General features: G+C 32.9%; 1 protein-coding gene across 2 annotated transcripts in view; it reads right to left on the reverse strand.

Moving 5' to 3' along the window:
• Positions 1–19,937, reverse strand: part of LOC123311127 (protein vestigial) — a 167,884-nt gene that overhangs the window by 81,868 nt on the left and 66,079 nt on the right. The window lies entirely within an intron of this gene.

Below are 19,937 nucleotides of genomic sequence, written 5' to 3' on the forward strand. Positions count from 1 at the left end.
AGTTGTGTTCATTTTATCGGTTTAATATTCGTTCAATTGAAAACTATACTGCATTCACATTTATTTCAGCAGTCGGTTGTCCATGAAATAATTTTCTCAAGTTTTTGCAACTAGAACGGAGTAAGGTTGGCACTGAGATGCCATTAATGTCATAACGCTGTTGGCACAACTAATATCAATTTTTATTACGAGAATGCCGAAAGTGATTGAAAAAGAGACAGGGTTTCAGGAAATGCTATTTAGAATTCAGGTCAGCTCATTCAAATAGTTATTGGCGAATCCAAAAATCTAGACGCCCTCTGCCGACTGAATTCCGAAACTACTTTGTCAGTACTGCAAAGTCAAAACAAGTTTTGTTTCTTATGTTTTCTCTTATCTCACGTTGTCCAACAAAGTATTAAAATTATTATTTGGAGAGGTTATATTGGGATTATTGTCTGGGTTTCTGAATAGAAATATTGATTCAGGAAAAATATTGGAAAAGGTATTTATAGCAGTGCTTTCAACCGGCAGGAGTTAGGTTGAAAGATTTTTCTTTGCAAGAGTTTTCTGCTAAATCCAATTGACGATTCAGAAATACAATTTCATAATTTTCATACTTCCAAATGAATGCTTTTTCTCATCTGTAAAACTTGTTCCATGAGCTTAATCATATTTTGTCCCTTGATATTTCAGTATCAGGAATACCTATATCATAACATGGAATTGAAATATTTTAAAAAGAAACTTCCACATAAACGCTTTACTTATCAAGATGTTTATTTTCTACCTCCTTCACAAACTCAGTATAAGTTACCTCAACATTATTACCTAGATATACTTCAAGAAAGAATTTGTGAAATAACCGGAATTGGATCACCAATATCATAGCTCGATTTTATTCCACAATTCATCCCTTTCAAATAAATATTTCTAAAGAATGTTTGATACTCGGTTTGATATTTCGTAATGGAATTAATGTCAATGAATAGATTAACGGCATGCAGACATTCGAATCCTGCCCGGAGGTGTACTTTTTCAGAATTCAATAATTGTCTGCATGCTAATCTATTCATTGATGTTTGATATTTCTTTAGGAAACTAAATCAATCAATTCACTTCCGATAATTTAGATAAATATCTTGATTTACTAGAAAAACTCTGTTAGGCCCATAGACTTATAATACATGGACTCACTGTCACGTGACTTTTCAGTAGATCGAGGGGTTGTATGCATTAGAGAGAGAAGAGTTTATGCGTTTTGATCGAACAAGAAAGAGATGAACTGATTCCGTGTGGGCAATGTCAAAATCATATGATGGATATTAACGCAGACGTTGCCCACAAGGTGTTCATACGTTGAGTATTATTCACATTATATTTATTCTTGAATGAAACTCACATAATTTTTATATTTTCCATTTCGAAGGAATGTTAAGGAATTCCTGTTTGCCTTCTCGGAAGCTTGTTGAACATTTATTATGGAAAATTTTTACAATTTTCGCAGACTTTGCCACAAGGTGTTGATACGTTGATTATTATTCTCATTACATCTATTTTTGACTAAAACTCACATATTTTTTGACATAATTGATTTCGAAGGAATGCTAGGGAATTTCTGTGTGTCTTCTCGGAAGCTTGTTTGAAATTTATTGAAGAAAATTTCCGCATAAACTTGTGTTCTATAACCTTTTGACAGCTTGCCCACAAACTCTCCATCTTATTCAAACAACCGACTTCTCTCTCACATGCGGAGTCCATGTTATTTATAAGTCTATGGTTAGGCCGTACAAATCTCGAAGAGAGTAATGACAAACGTCAAAGTTTATTTACCTTTCGCAGCGCCCTCAACGGTAATTGGATTCGCGAATACCCTAATATTGTAAAATCCACAATACGTCAGACGATAGCGAACATATTCAATGTAAGAGAATTTATATAATGTTTCATCTGAATTGAAAAGACTTATATTTCAGCTGAATATTTCCACAATCAGAAAAATTGTGAATGAAGGGGATGAAAAAGAATTTCCTTCTATTGGGAGACCCAAAAAAGTGGTGGCATTTGAAAATTTTTATGTTTGAGTGAATTAATGCGAAAAGTTTACTACAGGATTTTCGATGAATGTCATCGTAGAAAAAGTTACCGAAAATTGATTTTTCTATTTTTCATTTGACTTGTCCTATACATTGTAAATGTCTTAAGGTACCAATATATACCTAATTATTATTATTATCTCAATGTATTAAGATGAACAGCCACAAATACGCGTCAGTTGTCCTGTTAATTGTTTATTCAAATGAAATTTTTGTTCAAAGGTGAAGTTCATCTTGACTTGAAGCTTCCTTTAATTCCTTTTACTTATATTGATACAAGATGATTTTTGTTGAAGAATTCAACATTCTTGTTATTATCTGTTAATTTTTTCGGGAGATACCCATTTCCATTCACTGCAACATATGCATTTCATCTTCGGGTTAATATTTTAAAATCTACAACTGATGTAACGTATTCAAACTTTAGCCAAAGAAGATAACGAACATTAACTCTCCTCAAGCTAGTGCCATATTATGATATTATACTGATCTCTTGTATTTTCCATACAAATAACTGGATTTGGTATGCCTTCAATCAGTTTGTATAAACTTCAATTATGTTCGTCACATATTTCCCGAAGAGATTCGACATTGTGATAAAATACGTAATAACAGAAACTCTTACGTAGAACGGACAACATAGCGTGAATGTTTTGACAAGAGTCATAACCCCACATTTCCGTACTATACAGAGTGAAATATGTCCAATTTCCATGGCCAACCGACTGCTAAAATAAAAGTGAATGGAGTATAGATACAGTTGTTGCAAAGAGAGACTTAAGGTGAAAACTCACTGTTCTCAAGTCAGGTAAGTCCACCTGTTATGAAGAGTAGTCACGCAACGTCAAAAAGTATGGTTCAATTCCATTGAAATACATGGATTTAATGGATTATCAACTGTCTAGCTAAATGCATGCACAAAATGCTTGAGTCTCAATAATAATGAACAACTTTAGTTTAAAAGATGGTGTTAAAAATGATCTCTCTTCACCTGAACATTCCAGGCACAAAGTTACTTCGTGATTGGACTGTTCATTCAAATAGAAAGTAACTTATCTATGAAATGGGTACTATTTTCTTTCTTTCATATCTATTCAATATGATACTATTGATTTGGATCACTCGGTTCAATATTTCTTGAAGCCATGAGTATAATGTCCATATTTTTAAACGGATAGAGGATAAGTTGGGCTCCCCTCCATAGTGGTATACTTTTGTATTTATCTCCAGAACTAATCCAATTCATGTTTGTATTGTAATAATCAATTTCTAATGCAACAAAGACTATAATTATCATTTTCGAGGAGTATGAACTTCTGGCATTGAATCGTTTAATATGCAGGTACTTCTTAATCACATTCCTAATGTATATTATCAATTGTCAGAATGAAATAAGAGTTTTATATCATCGATCATAAGTTAATTATAATAATTAGAAGCAGATTATTTTTGAGTTGGATAAAAATTCAATATTCAATTGTTGATTTCTTTTGATTTTTGCATTGAAAATGAAGTAGTTGTGTTTATTATTCTATCTCCTTCAATTCGCCGAATTCTTTTTTTTTCAAATTTGTTTTCACATTTAAACAATTAATGGCCTTCATTAAAGTATCTCAATCGTATAATCTAGAACGTTTTAGTATGTAGTGGTTTCGATGTGATCGACTGAAATACAGTAGCAGTTCGGTAGCAGCAGTATTTAGTGAAGTTTTCAAATCTTGATGGCAATGCATCAAAATTAAATGAGGTTCAAGAAATTATATCAGCTTAGAATGTTAAAAAGCATTCAAACATTCCTCTTTGTGTAAAATACAAGTGTTACTAATACAGCTATTAAATTTTCAAACCGAATGTTAACTTTGTAAATTTAAGACTCAATAATCTGAAAAAATGCTCACGAGCACTTTTGACTTTGATAGTGAGAAGCCACTAAGCCTTTCTCTATCATCAAAATAAGAATGAAAAACTCTGATAAGCTTTGTAAATTTTGTTCTCCTGAAGATATAGTAGTGGATAATACATAATGATAGAGAACATTTATATTCGGTAGAAAAATGGAAGTCTTGGTTTTCATTTGGAGTAGGTAATTGGATTTCTTTCAGCTTATTGTTTGAGCTGATGGCGTTCTCCTGTAAAGACACTGATTTGTCCAATTTTCTTGTTTCCTATCACACAAATAAAATGAAAACATATGATGAAACTTTACAATGAATGGAAGAGAATAGAGGAATTGCGGGAAATGAAATATGTATAACATCCGAAAATTCTATATTATATAATACACATGGAAAGAACTGAAATGTATATGCTATGATTGTATATTGAATATTGTTTCATATTAATTTATGATATATGCATATTGTACAAATTCAACTAAGGCCCGGTACTTTTATGTGCGAATACCTAAATTTATTCGATAGATAAGTCTTATTCTTAGGATAAGTAAAAATGCAGTCTTTTCAGTTTCAGATAGTGTTATTCATCGAATAAATCTGTCATTGAAACTTAATTAAAAGAGTTTATTTTTCATAGATCGAATGTCGGTACATCATTATTGGTTGAATTTTTAGATTCTGGATGTATGGTTATTCTTTGTGTGATTTTCACGAAATATTTGCTTTCTAGTTGGAATTATGACAATTTCTACAATGCGGTGTCTTATTTTACATTAATAGGTAAAAAGTAGTATACCGTGTTTTCATAGAATTGCTATTCGTCAAATAATTTAATCTGAAAGCACCGGAATGAGGAATCCTTCAGATAGGAAATTATTTGACAGATACTTATTCACATTGTACAGGGTGGGCAAAATTGTTGATACCTGAACTACAACTTTTTAACCCAACGAAATAGAGGAAAATGAATATGCCTTTCGTGTTGTCTTTTTTCGAAAAACAAATAATGTCATCAACTGCATTCCTCTATTTTCTTTTGTTTTTGAGTTATAGGCAAAAATTGAAATTTGGGCGATTTCAACATTGGTCGTTATCTCCATTTCTGTTTGTGCTAAAATGTTAAAATGAAAACATTACATAATTTTTTTGTTGGCAATCCAGTGGCGTACTATGATTTTTTCCTACAGGTTTATTTGCTGAGCTATAACATAAAGTTGTGTTCTTTCTTCTTTTAAAACAGTATTTAAAATGACTTAGAAAGAATCGCCATTTTTTTACCGTTTCAGAAATATATCATACATCGCCCTCAGTCATTCTAAGTCATTTTAAACTACTGATTTCATAAGACAAAACACATCTTCATGTTATAGCTCAGCAAATATACCTATTGGAAAAAATCATAGTACGCCACTGGATTGCTATAAAAAAAGTCTATATAAAGTTGAAAGAATTTCATTATTTTGACCTATAACTCGAAAACAAAAGAAAATAGAGGAATGCAGTTGATGGCATTATAAGTTTGACGAAAAAAGACGACATGAATGGCACAATCAAATTTTCCTCTATCTCGTTGGGTTGAAAAAGTTGTAATTCAGGTGTCACCAATGTTGCCCACCCTGTACATTCCTGAAACATGCACGAAAAATTATAAGACTAATATAAATAATAATAATAATAACATGAATTCTATAATGAATTTATATATGTTTATGTAATTATGAAAATTTATGAAAATAACAATAGGATTTTTCAAATGCTTGTCGATATATTAAAGGGAATTGGTATCTTCTAAACAAAAACTAATCGGAAATATGTTCATAGGAGAAAATTTTTTCAGAATAAGCACATATAGACCACCGATACGTATTCTTCATGGAAAAACGATATTTGTTTACAACCTATCATTCAGGGAGGCCCTCTATTTCATTTTCAATTTAGAATACTCTGCAAAAATGTTTCGAAGGATTCAATGCAAAATTAATCGGGATTCTGGAAGTAAGTCAAACACGTCAAAAAAAAGTTTTTTAGAAAAAAATTTTAAATTTATCTATTCTAGAAGATTGGGTCTTTTTTGTTCAAAAAAGGCTATAGGTACTTTGTTTTTGAATTTAAATCTCTTGTGATATGAACCGCTATATAACAGTATACTAATATCAATATTTTCAGAAGCTGATACTTTAAAGGTAAATGCTTCACAATTATGTTGATTTTTTAATATTTCGAAAAAGAAATGTTTAACATTTTGGATGATGTTTCATAGGGAAGAATGTATTTTATGTTGTGGTTGTTGTTTTTTATATTGGAGATTATATAAATTTCATGTTCTTGTTGTTTTTAACTGATATAATCTTTCATATCTTTTGTTGTTATATTTCTATATTTTATGTTGTGGTTGTTGTTTTTTATTCAATTGAATGTTTCATTGTTTTCATATTGGAGTGTATGTTTTGGGTTGTGATTGTGCTGAATTTAGTTGAATTTTTGAAATTCAGTTCTGTAAAACTCGAGGGGGTAACCACTTCCGAAATCGATGTACTTTTTTAGCCCGAAATCCCGAAATCACCATCCGAAATCCCGAAATCATCATCGAAATCCCGAAATCATCATCCGAAATCATCGCCGAAATCCCGAAATCATCATCCGAAATCCCGAAATCATCATCCGAAATCCCGAAATCATCACCGAAATCCTGCAATCATCACCGGACCTTTACAATAATTTTAATAGTAAGGATACATTCCACTTAAGGAAAGAATACATAATTAATTCAAAGAATTCTTCTGCAAAATGAAAAAGACTAATCAATATGCTGAAGTATACCTAAAGTAAAGTATGCGTTATACAGGGTGAGTCACGAGGTACTGTACATATTCCTACTCAGGTGCACAATTTAAAAAGGCCTTCTCTTTATACCTTTCATCGAGCGTTTTATACAGGCTGATTGTCGGTTTTCACAAAAAGCTTTGATCCGTCGAACTTTTGAACGGTTATCTCTTATCTTATAATTTTTTGGGAAATTTATTTTTTAATACCTTTAGGAACCAACATATTTAGAATTCTGATAATCCAGGTTGTTTTATCTTTCCCAAATTCATTCGAGGTATGATAATCGTTCAGAAGTTATGAAGGATCGAAGGTTTTGGTAAAAACTGAAAAATACCCTGTATAAAACTTATGAAGAGTAAAAGGCACTTGGTAGATAGTAATGTTTCTCGTGACTCTTCTAATACTTTTTATTACTATGAAAGTTTTGACGGCATGCAGACAGACATTGAATTCTGAAAAAATTACCACCCAGAGCAGGAGTCGAACCTACGACCCCCTGATTACAGGTACTCTCCCAACTGAGCTACCCAGGCAGACGTGGTAATCAGGGGGTAGTAGGTTCGAATCCTGCTCTGGTTGGTATTTTCAATTCCTGTCTGCATGCCGTCAAAATTTTTATAATATTTAATTTCAGACATCAAACTATCTGCTCACTTTTTATTACCTCTTCAACATTTTCGTTTTCGAATGAATTGAGTTGTTTGTCAGGGGTTCACTCATTTTGATAATAATATCATATTTTCTCTCCCTTGAATGATTTAAGGAAAACAAATATTTCAAAATAATCCGGAAGGATTGTATCTATCGTATCTGACACAAATTTGAAAATTGAGTTACGTTTCTCTAATAAAATTTTATATTTTGTTGAACTTTTTCTTACTCTCGTAATATAAAAGATATTATAAAATTTGTAGATGTCAGTTACGATACATTGTCTAGAGGACGACGAAATATACACCTACAAAATTGAAAAGATTGAAGGACTTGTAGGATAGGAAAATATAAGGAATTTTTTTCACAGAAAATCTATATGTTCAAATTTCAAAACGTTTTTCAGTATTTCAATATTTTCGAAGAAGCAATACTTCTCAAATAAATTGAGTCTTTTGAAATCATTCGAATTCATCCGAAATCATTCGCAATCATTCGAAATCTCCCGAAATTTTTCGAAATCATCCGAAATCTTCGAAATCATCCGAAATCTCCGAAATCATCCGAAATCTCCGAAATCATCCGAAATCTTCCGAAATCATCTTGATTTCCGAAATCGATGTACATTTTTCACAGAGTGGTTACCCCCTCGGTAAAACTACTTTGATCATTAACAAAATAAAGACAATTATCCAGTAATTTTCATGGTTATTTCACAAAGTCATTTTAAAGGGGCGTGAAGTATTTCTACAATGAATTCTAGAATTTCAACAAACACTTGAAAGTCACAATTGAGTTGTGTGAATCTGCTTTGCCTATTCACAAGATTATGGTATTTTATATTCTGATAGATACCAATTTCACGACGTACCTATTTTCGCGACAGCAAGAGGTGATTCCACAATGAATCATGTAATTTTCAAAATTCTTTTAATTTTACAATTTATTTCTGTAATAATTCTTTGCAAATTCACAAAATAATTGAAATTTTCCAATAGAATACAAAAAATTCTTTCGTGATTTCACAATGAGTATTCACAGGTTCAGTTTGTAGAAAAATCCTTCGAAAAAATTGCATGTGAAATCACAACCAACTTGTAATTTAACTCATATTTTCTGTGATTTCACAAGGTATTCCTGTTAGAATATTCCTTGTGAAATTCCAGCGATCATCGTTGATCATAAATAACCCATGATTTTCACTGCAATTTCACTATTCTGTTCTCTCAATGCAGCTTCCATCTATCAAAGTTTAGGTATCATAGAGCTTGTAGAACACCCTGTATATGAAATCGACGTTTTGTAGAACTAACTAACTACTGTATGATGTAGATTTTAACAATATTAACATTCAAATATATTCTCGTAACAGGTCTGAATTACTGGTGCTAATATCACGAGTTTCTGTCAGAAATCAACGAGAGGAAACTGAAACTAATACCTGAGGTGGAGATGACATGTAGATCAAGATTTTGTCAGTAAATTAAGTTCGTACAAATGAGTATATTATTTTAACGTTACTACCACATGTATTCAGCTCCCCGACATTTTAATCATTGCCTATATCCTATATGCCACCGTTTTTCCTTCCGGCCCGGCGACTGCCTCAGTAATTCGCCTCTGAAAACATTGTTATTTACTTTATGGAGATAATTTTTTACTAACTAAGTCATGTGTCACATTTCATCCAATTACCTATGGATTACAGCTAAGATGTCTAAAAACATGGTGTATGCAATGATTAGATTTTGTTTTTCCCGCTTCGAAAATAGGAGATAAGTTTCGTTTTTCCCACTGTAGGTAGCGCCTAAGATGTCTAAAAACATGGTGTATGCACTCGTCAATTTTTGAATGGAATGACATTAGACTAAATCGAAAATAAGAGATTCGTTTCGTGGCGGCGCCACCATGTTCTATCCTTGTTCTATTAAAGAAAATCTAATGATACTCTCTCGCTTTATTTTGTTCTGCCTTGATATCAATCACAGTTTACAGTCATCTCTGTGTTCCTGATCTATCAAAGAATCCAAAAAAAAATGAACTGGACTATTTTCTCAGCTGTTAACGAATATTTGTGATTTACACATGAATTTTTGTTGTAAAAACGAATCTGCAGATATTTCAACACTATCGAAGGATTCGAAAGAGTACTTACTATAATATTTTTCTTCAAGATAATTTCTGTTTGACAAATTGTACCTATTAGTGAGGAAGGTAATTCAATATGATTTCAATAAAACACAGTTGATTGGCGAAATATTCAATATATTCAGTTGACAGATACGCAATTTTCACTATTCTTGTGAAGAATATTTGAAGAACAGACTCGAATAACAAATTAACATATTTCTGATTCTTAATACATGCTCACAATTCACATTACGTATTTTCAATACAGTTCCTTTGATTAAATATTGCTGAAGTTGTCACGAAACTATTAGCTCTATCCGTCCCGAATGTTCATCTGATTTGGCTCTTCCTCAATTTCCAGCAACAAAGAGTGATAGTCCAACAACACCGAATTCTTAGCTGTAGTTCTTGATGGTCCATACAGAAAACTGAACGACATGTTCAATAAATGAATGTTGCACGACCTTTCTCGTGATACATTTTCACAGACCAATAATGGCTTATGAATACAGCACATTCGCAAGTCGTAGAAATGCATTCAAATTATTTTCAAATATCAATTGACAACTGTCAATTCCTAAACAGCGCTACCTACAGTGGGAAAAACGAAACTTATCTGTTATTTTCGAAACGGGAAAAACAAAATCTAATCAGTGCATACACCATGTTTTTAGACATCTTAGTAAGGCCGTTTAGGAATTGACAGTTGTCAATTGATATTTGAAAATTATTGGTGTGTGAAAATGTATTACTTTCGAGAAAGGTCGTACAACATTAATTTAATGAACATGTCGTTCAGTTTTCTGTATGGACAATCAAGAACTACAGCTAAGAATTCGGTGTTGTTGGACTATCACTCTTTGTTGTTGGAAATTGAGGCAGCGCGAAATCAGATAAACATTCGGGACCGATAGAGCTAACAGTTTTATGGCAACTTCAGCAATATTTAAGCAATAAAGGAACTGTATTGAAAAGACGTAATGTGAATTGTGAGCATCAAGAAACAGAAATACGTTAATCTGTTCGAGTCTGTTCAAAAATTCTTCACAAGTATATAGTGAAAATTGCGTTTCAGTCAACTGAATATATTGAATATTTCGACAATCAACTGTGCTTTATTCAAATCATATTGAATTATCTTCCTCAAGCATACAATTTGTCAAACAAAAATTTCGTTGAAAAAAAATAGTAGTACTTCTTCGAATCCTTCGATAGTGTTGAAATATCGGCAGATTCGTTTTTACAACGAAAATTCAAGTGTAAATCACAAATATTCGTTAACAGCTGAGAAAATAGTCAGGTTCATTTGAAAGGGAAATAGGGAAAAAACTCCAAGCAGTAAACTGAATTAATGGACCTTACGGATATTTATCCGTAACCAGCACCAAGTCATCCGCATGTATATAAGAGTAGAGGTCCTAGGTTAGGAGCCTGAGGAACTCCAGAGGTTGAAGTAAAATATCTAGACCTAAATCCCTCTATCGAAACAAATTACGACCTGTTTTTCTAATATCATTTGAACCAGCGCAGCGGTGAACCACAAACCCCAACTTACTGCACAATTTCCAGTTGTAATTATTCAGAAATGATCAATTGAAATTCAGATTAGACACTTTTATTTTCGAAAACATCAAATGTAATTCAGATTAGTCAATTTGATTTCAGAAATGGTCATTTGAAATTCGGTTCAGACACTTATATTTCCGAAAACATCCAATGTAATTCAGATTATTCAATTGGTTTTCAGAAACTATCAATTGTAAATCAGAATCAATCATTCGTATTTCAGAAACCCTAACTTGTAATTCAAAAAGTGAGAAAAAGTCGAATATTATCCAAGGTTATGTCAGATGAATCTCTCACATATTATCTAATACATACGCATTTTCATGATATTAAAATAATACATATATAGAATGTTTTATTGAGTTAATTCAGTTTTAGATACGCTACTAATCACATTTTCTATTCAAGATACTCAGTGTGTTATTTATCTCCAGGATTCATTTGATAGCTCAGTAGGTACAGGGCGATTGATTATAAATGCCGGTTTTCTATCTTTGACTCTTTTGTGCTGCGCTGTATAAAATGAATTATTGAAAAAACTTTTTTTCATTATATATTTAGGGTGTTGCAGAATCTTGGCGTTATCCTACTTCCTTATTTTTTATCTATGTACCTAAATCTTTCTATTCTCCTGAAAATTCTGTACTGCATATCTGGAGAATGTTATTGACCAGGCAAAGTTGGGGGTGTGTCTTTGGGGGCGATTGTGTTACACAGAGCAGCGCAGCATAGCACCACCTTCATGCAGCTGCTATTGCCATAGAGGACATGCGGTTAAATTGTCGCATTTTCTTGTTTACACACATGGAGTTTAGTGTTTTTGAAGATAATAAAAGTTCATAAATTCAATGAACTCCTTTCTGAATTACAATTGATACATTCTGAAATACCATTGGCGGTTTCTGAAATACAAATGATCAATCTGAAATATGATTGACGGTTTCTGAAATAATTGTGACTAAACTGAATTTCAAATGACCATTTCTGGAATTGAATTTACTAATCTGAAATACATTTGATGATTTCTGAAATAAACTTGACTAATCTGAAATACAATTGATGTTTTCTGAATTTCGATTGATTATTTCTGAGTTACAACTGGAAATGGTGTAGAGAGCAATTTCCGAATACTCGTCTTGTCAAAGGCTTTTTTAAAATCAACATAAACAACGTCTACTTGAACTCCGCAGTCAAGATTTTCCTGCAAATAGTCAACTAAGGTTGTTGAATTCTCTATATATGAAAAATGAAAAAAATCCGTGCTGTTCAGAATTTATTTGGGTTTTCTGAATGAAATAAATGGGGAAAAATAAGGATTTGAATACTTTTTCGAAAACGCAAAGCTTGCTGATTGGTTTGTAGTTCTCGACAAAGTTCCTATTTCCGGACTTGAAAACATGCCGCCTTCCAAGCTCCTAACGGTGAGGAAAGATCCCACTCTTTAGTGACACATTGAATATTATAGTTCTTTTCGTTTGCATAAAAACTGTAGCACTTTTCTACACTCGATTTTAGTATTCGTTTGCTGATTGAATTTACACCAGTGTAGAGGAGGTGTAGTTTATCTACATCTCCTTTTGACTATGTGTAGAGAAACTACACTTCCCCTACATTGGTGTAAATCAAATCGAGTGTAGAAAAGTGCTACACTTTTTATGCAAACGAAAGGACAAGGGAATTGAAAGAGAACGAAGTATGTAGGAATCGAATCCGGCCCTGCACTTTTATTAACATTCAACTTAATTAGCGCCATTTCAACATCAGTTGTTTCAAATTGAATGCCAACAAGAGTATGAGTGTTAAATTCTTCTTGTTAGTAGTACAACTTTAATTTAATATGGGTGAAGTGTGAACTCGAAAGGAAATCACCCGTGCTCTACTTTATGGATGTAGTTTTTGGAATTTAAGTGTGGCTAAAGAATGTTTGATGTAATGTTTAAAATTTAAAATAATTCAACAGATAATAATCTGATTTTTAATTGTCCTATTGATTCGCTGTTTTAAGGAGTCAAGCTTTAAATTGTAGGAATAAAATATTAATGAAAGTACAGTAATTAAAAATGAAACCAAAAATTCATTGTAGAATTTATGAGAAGAGAAAATGGCACACATAACAAATAATTCCAGGTAATAGGTATTACGGTTTAGACTATATGCCAATTTTCCTCAGTTAGTGTATTGACACAAATTCAATAAAATAACATTTCGTGAAAGTAAAGGTTGTGATTCATTATTGCTGAAATAACAATAGAATAAACTTCAACAACAGAAATACATGGAAGATATAACAACTTCAATAGGTTTTATATGAATAACGAATTGAATAAAATCTCAAATAAAATACATTTTGGATCTAGTAGAATCAGAAATTTTCTATCGCTGAAACATAAGTAATATTTATATTATCTTGATTATCTATAGGTACCGAAGTACCATTCAGAATCTCTGTGAGCTTGTACGAGTTTGGAGAACCAGTTGTGTCCTTACGCCACCTTAGGCACAGAGCTGTTAATGATGACTGTGAATGATGGCTCGCACCCGTATGGACTAGAAAATTTCTTTTCTAGACCGGGATCGAGGACAGTACCTGGCATATACTAAGCCGACGCTTCAACTACCATCGCTACTCCATTATCAATAGATATGGAGTTATCTAAACAATATATTTTGTCGAGTACAACATCTTCTAATAGCAAATTTACTTGTAGTAGACTAGTACCGAACCATAGGCTGTTGTCGATTTAACCCTATCGGATAGCGGTGCTATCAACGTCATGTAATTGGGAGGAGCAATAACAATATTTGTACAACTTGACTTTACACTGTAGAAATGTGGTGGACATACTGGGACTAAATTTCTAACAGTGCAGCAATGTTGAAAATATGATGACAGAAGCTCCACGAAATGTTTGGGTTTGATCTCATCTGCCTGGATTCTGCGTTGGCATATATTGACAAATGATTTTGAAAGAAAGATATCAATTTGTTTCTAACGTACGTCCAAAAAAGTAGGCTATGGAATTTTGAAGGTTGATGTTCGGTGACTGAAGGTATAGGTCATTCAAAAATGACATCCAATTAGGCCTTGACAGAAAGTACAGAAAAGCTTAATATAGTGTCGCAAAAGATCTTCAATAATTTCTATACTTTCAATCACAAAACTGAGATATACTTATAAATGTAACCTAGAAAAGTATTTGAAAAAAAATTCAAATTCAGAATATTAATCAGCATTCAAAATTGATTCAATTATGTTTTCAATAGCTTATGGGCTATTACCAACTTAAAATTCGATTTTCCATAGCCATCTGAGATGTCAATCATTCTGGAATGGACTACATGCGTCTTTCCTTGAATTACTTCATCTTCCCAAAATGTAAGCAATGATGACATTGAATCCATATCGTATACCGGGTGTCCCAGAGCTTTTAGGCCAGCAGATATCTCAGTTACCTGCGGAAAAAAAAAATTGAAAAAAATACTTGTCGTAGGAGACCATACGCTCTTTCATGCAGCATAGCAAAATCCACCCCCTGACAAACAACCCCTGAGAAACAACCCCTAACTTTTGTTTTTCAAATGGCACCCCCATGTTTGTTTGGCTTCAACTGACAGCTCTTTTTAATTCTCAATCAATGATATATCATAATATGTAGTTGTAAAGATAGTCACTCGATAAAATTGAATTCGTTAGTGGGTACTGTTAATTGGACTGATCGAATTAGTCCACATTGTAGAGACAAGAAAAAGTGGATGTTGAAAAAAAAAAGAGTCAATAAAATGTTAGAACTTTTTGTGCTTTATTTTATTCCTACGGTATCTGGATGACAAATTGGTATCAGTCGTGATATTGTTGTTGTATAGCAAAATGCCTTTTACCTTCACTCCCAACGAATACGTTGATATGCTGTTAATTTTTGGAGAATGCCGAAAGAATAAACGTGCTGCGGAGAGGCTGTATGAGCAGCGCTTTCCTGATCGTCGACAACCAGGTCGCAATACGTTTTCGTATGTAGAAAATACCATGCGAAGAGGATCATTTCCCGGAAAAACATATAAATTCGTATTTCATTTGTATTTTTAATTTCCATAATTCTGCATGCCATTCTAGCTACCATGATACATCATTGAATGAGAAATGAAAAAAACTGTAAGTTGAAGCACAACAAACATGGGGGTGCCATTTGAAAAACAAAAGTTAGGGGTGGTTTCTCGGGGGTTGTTTGTCAGGGGGTGGATTTTGCTATGCTGCATGAAAGAGCGTATGGTCTCCTACGGCAAGTATTTTTTCAATTTTTTTTTTCCGCAGGTAACTGAGATATTTGCTGGCCTAAAAGCTCTGGGACACCAGGTATATCGTAATTTTGTATGGAAAGTGGAAAAGAACTTCTTAGGAAACACATTACATTAGATTCTCGTCAGTTTTTAACAAAAGTTAAATTGGCATATAGGTTTCGAAATTTTCAGACTTCGGGTATATTTTCAAAAGATTGCCAAACTGTAAATTTTAAAGGTGAATGGAAATTTTTCTGAGAAACCTCTGATTTTTCAGATCTACTCCCTCAGTATGAAGCTATCGAAATAACATAAAAAGGATCCAAAGTGATTCAAAATTGTGTTTTATAATGAATAATTTCATGATGGATTCAAATTCATGACATTTCCCCCTGCTCGGATCTTACGGAAATGCATGAATCGACGAACCCTTCGCGTTGTCATAGTAACTGCCTGACGACATTTGTCATAAATTATATCGTGCGCTCAAAAAACTACATTTTAGCTTCTGCTGTATTATCTTTAAATAACAACATAATATATTTATTTTTCATTCCATGTATTTATGTTCCAAGATTCGAATTAACTCTTTCAAACTAATGAAGAATCTGAACAAATCTATTAATAAAAGAGGATCTATGGTTTACTTCAAAATGCTTTATTGTTCAAACGATCGCACCAAATTGGACAATTCTTTTTTTGTTGTGTTTATTATTGTTAGGGCAAGGTTTATATAACAAAATATTCCCAAAAAAAATTGTACAGAACAGAAATAAAGGCATTCCTTTTTCTTACGACCAATCGAGCAATCACGATGAGTTAGTTATTATTATCTACCCTAGAAATAATTTAAATAGCAAAACTAGGTTTGCCGGGTCAGCTAGTAATTCATAAAACTTATTTCTGATTGATCGAGCGTTGAGGTAGAGTACAGTCCACTAAGAAACAGAGGAAAAATTCACTTTTTTGAAGTAGAAGTTGTCGGAACAGCAACCACCTTCGGCACACCCTTAATGAATTCAATGGTCAAATTCTCCTACAATTCACTGAATTTATCCCATATAGCTATGCGATTTCTGGATATCTGGATGAAAATCTGGATTAATCTACTACATTCTATACTATAGACACTAGACACATGCCATTGTCTTCATCTGGGTTTCTATCTGATGGGGATCAGATATCGTTTCATACTGGGTGGCGCTCTGTGTTACTGGATAGTACTCAGTAGCACGTGTCAGTATTGAATAAGAGTCCTTCAATTCCAAACGTTATTCCATCAGAGAAGAAGCTATGTTGCTCGGACGAGGTCAAATGAGACCGAAACCAAGGTCAGCATCTGCTTTTCTTCAGTGGAGCATACTGAGTTAAATCAGTTTATTATATCTATTGAATTTAGGCGTAATTTTTTCCATTATTATATACTATGTTGCATTTTTTTGCGACAAAATTATATTTCTGAATCGAAAGATTATGGGAGGTAAGTAATTTCAAGCATTCTTGAGACCTTGTAATCACTTTATTATTCGACACTAAAACAACGCAAAAGAATTCTTAGTCATATGGCACTCAGATGTTTGGAACTGTCAAGACGTAAATTTTATCACAGTTTTATTCGAAATTGATTTAGTAAATGCCGCGAAATTCGAAATATCTACTGATAAGGTCTTGGAAAATATACTCCATTAACTTTTATTTCAGCAGTCGGTTGGCCATGGAAATTTGACACATTTCACTCTGCATAGTACGAAAATGTGGGGTTGTAACGCTTGTCAAAACATTTTTGGGTTTTAAATCAACTCTATGTTGCCCGTTCTACGTAAAACTTTCTATTATTACGTATTTTATAACAATGTCGAATATCTTCGGAAACTATGTGACGAACATAATTGAAGTTGATACAAACTGATTGAAGGCATACCAAATCCAGTTATTTGCAAGGAAAATACAAGAGATCAGTATAATATCATAATATGCACTAGCTTGAGGAGAGTTAATGTTCGTTATCTTCTTTGGCTAAAGTTTGAATACGTTACATCAGTTGTAGATTTCAAAAATATTATCCCGAAGATGAAATGCATATGTTGCAGTGGTTGGGGATGGGTATCTCCCGAAGGAATTAACAGATAATTACAAGAATGTTAAAATGCTTCAACAAAAATCATCTCGCATCAATATAAGTAAAAGGAATCAAAGAAAGTTTAAATCAAGATGAACTTGACCTTTGAACAAAAATTTCACATGAATGAACAATTAGCACGACAACTGGCGCGTATTTGTGGCTGTTCATCTCTTAATGCATTGATATAATAATAAAATAATTAAGTATTAAGACATTAACGATGTATAGGTCGAATGAAAAATTGAAAAATCAATTTTCGGGAATTCTACGATGACATTCATCGAAAATCCTGTAGTAAACTTTTCTCATTAATTCACTCAAACATAAAGTTCTCAAATGCCACCACTTTTTTGGGTCTCCCAATAAAAGGATATTCTTAGTCATTCTCTTCATTCACAATCTTTCTGATTGTGGAAATATTCAGCTGAAATAAGTCGTTTAGATTAAGATGAAACATGATGTAAATTCTCTATTCTCTTACATTGAATATGGTCGCTACCGTCCGACGTATTGTGGATTTTAGAATATCAGGGTGTAACTATTTGAATGAGCGGACCTGAATTCTAAATAGACTTCCCTGTCTCTTTTTTCGATCACTTTCGGCATTTTCGAAATAAATTGATATAAGTTGTGGCAACGACGTTCTGACATTAACGACATTTCATGAGTGCCAACCTTACATCGTTCTAGTTACGAAAACTTGAGAAAATTATTTCATGGCCAACCGACTGCTGAAATAAATGTGAATGCAGTATATATGTTACGGCTAAAGATAGATGTGAGCATAAACTTAAGATTAGCCGGCTAAACTTAGGTTTATATTCGAGGATCGGCTAAAGTTCGATAAAATATTCATCCGCGTCAGGGCATTTCATCTTTAGCCGGCTAATGTGCACATTACCCAAAACGGAACGGCTAAAAATGTATTCGATGGACACGCGGACAGGTGATGTATCATGAATGGTCGGATGGGAGAGGACGAAAGCACACGGCCACTTTTTTGTTTAAATTTTTAGAATTGAAATATGCAAAAGAGCATCGAATGTATTGGGGTTGTATTACATAACGCCCATGGGTTTTCAATTCTAAATTTAACGATTTATTTTCATCTGTTTAGGAGATTAATGCTCTTCAAACCGAGCCTCATTTGTAAAAACCATAATATGACCCCACAATAAAATGAGATATTAGACATAGAAAATTTTTTCCGTAAACAAAAGTATATTTTCCCTACCATTCAATAATTGGGTTTATGGAAAAATTACGAAATAGGAACTAATGTTGCAATTTCTTTCCAACCAATTCTTGCGCAAAAAAGAAGAAAAAAAAACTATGAACATGAACATAGTAGAAAACACTTTCTCTAGCTGATTTTGTTAAAAATTTCTTCCCGAGTCATTGAACATACGGGTTCCAAAATATGGCCTGTTGCCACCCTTGATGAATCATCCTGGGGGATATAGAGTTAACTCTATAATCTTTGTACCAAATATTCCGGTTAAGTACAAACAAGATTGGGCACTTCTACTTATATTTTTCTAGAATTCAACCTTTGGTATTTTGGTGAAGAAGTTTTTGTCTGCTCATTCAATTTCCCTCAAATTATGAATAATAACAAGATGAAAAATAATCATTAACACTACAGTTTTCCCTCACACTCAAAATAACATGTCATGAATTTTGTCATCAAGCGTTTAGATTTTTAGATTCGTCAAAAAGAATTCGTTGAGACAAAGTTGAAACAAATATAATGTTCATTCTCGTTTATCCAACTGCTCAACAGAATGCTTTTCTGCTATTAAAATATGTGAAATTCATACAAAAAATGCATTGCATTAATAGTTTGATTATACTCGTATCACTATTTCTTTATATTCTTTCAATTGCCGAAAATTTGCGCCCCTCAAGCCTTCTACATTTTTAGCCGATGGGATGTGGTTACACTTAAGTTTAGCCGGCTAAAGATAGAAGAAACTAACATTAGCAAATACCCGAAGCTAAACCTAAGTTTAGCCGGCTAATCTTAAGTTTATGTTCACACCTATCTTTAGCCGTAACATATATACACATCGATATCCACAGATAAGGTGTGTCTCTATACCAATTAATAAGTGTCATTATACAGTCCCTGGCCATATTATTAGACGCATTGATTCGATGCAAAATCTCAATATTGAATTATTAAATTGAATGTATATGTTACATATACTTCATCTGTGAATTGTTTTCACATATAATATATCATATTCAATAAAAAATATTGATTTATTGATGATTAAACATGAAATTCTAATATTTTGCTGAGCCACCCTGTGTAGCTATGAGAGCTTCATACTATCAATGCAGAATTGTTCGGTTTGCTGCATTCGTGGATGATGATTGCATATGTGGATTATC

The sequence above is a fragment of the Coccinella septempunctata genome, chromosome 4 (genome assembly GCF_907165205.1).
Source record: "Coccinella septempunctata chromosome 4, icCocSept1.1, whole genome shotgun sequence".
NCBI classification, from domain to species: domain Eukaryota; kingdom Metazoa; phylum Arthropoda; class Insecta; order Coleoptera; family Coccinellidae; genus Coccinella; species Coccinella septempunctata.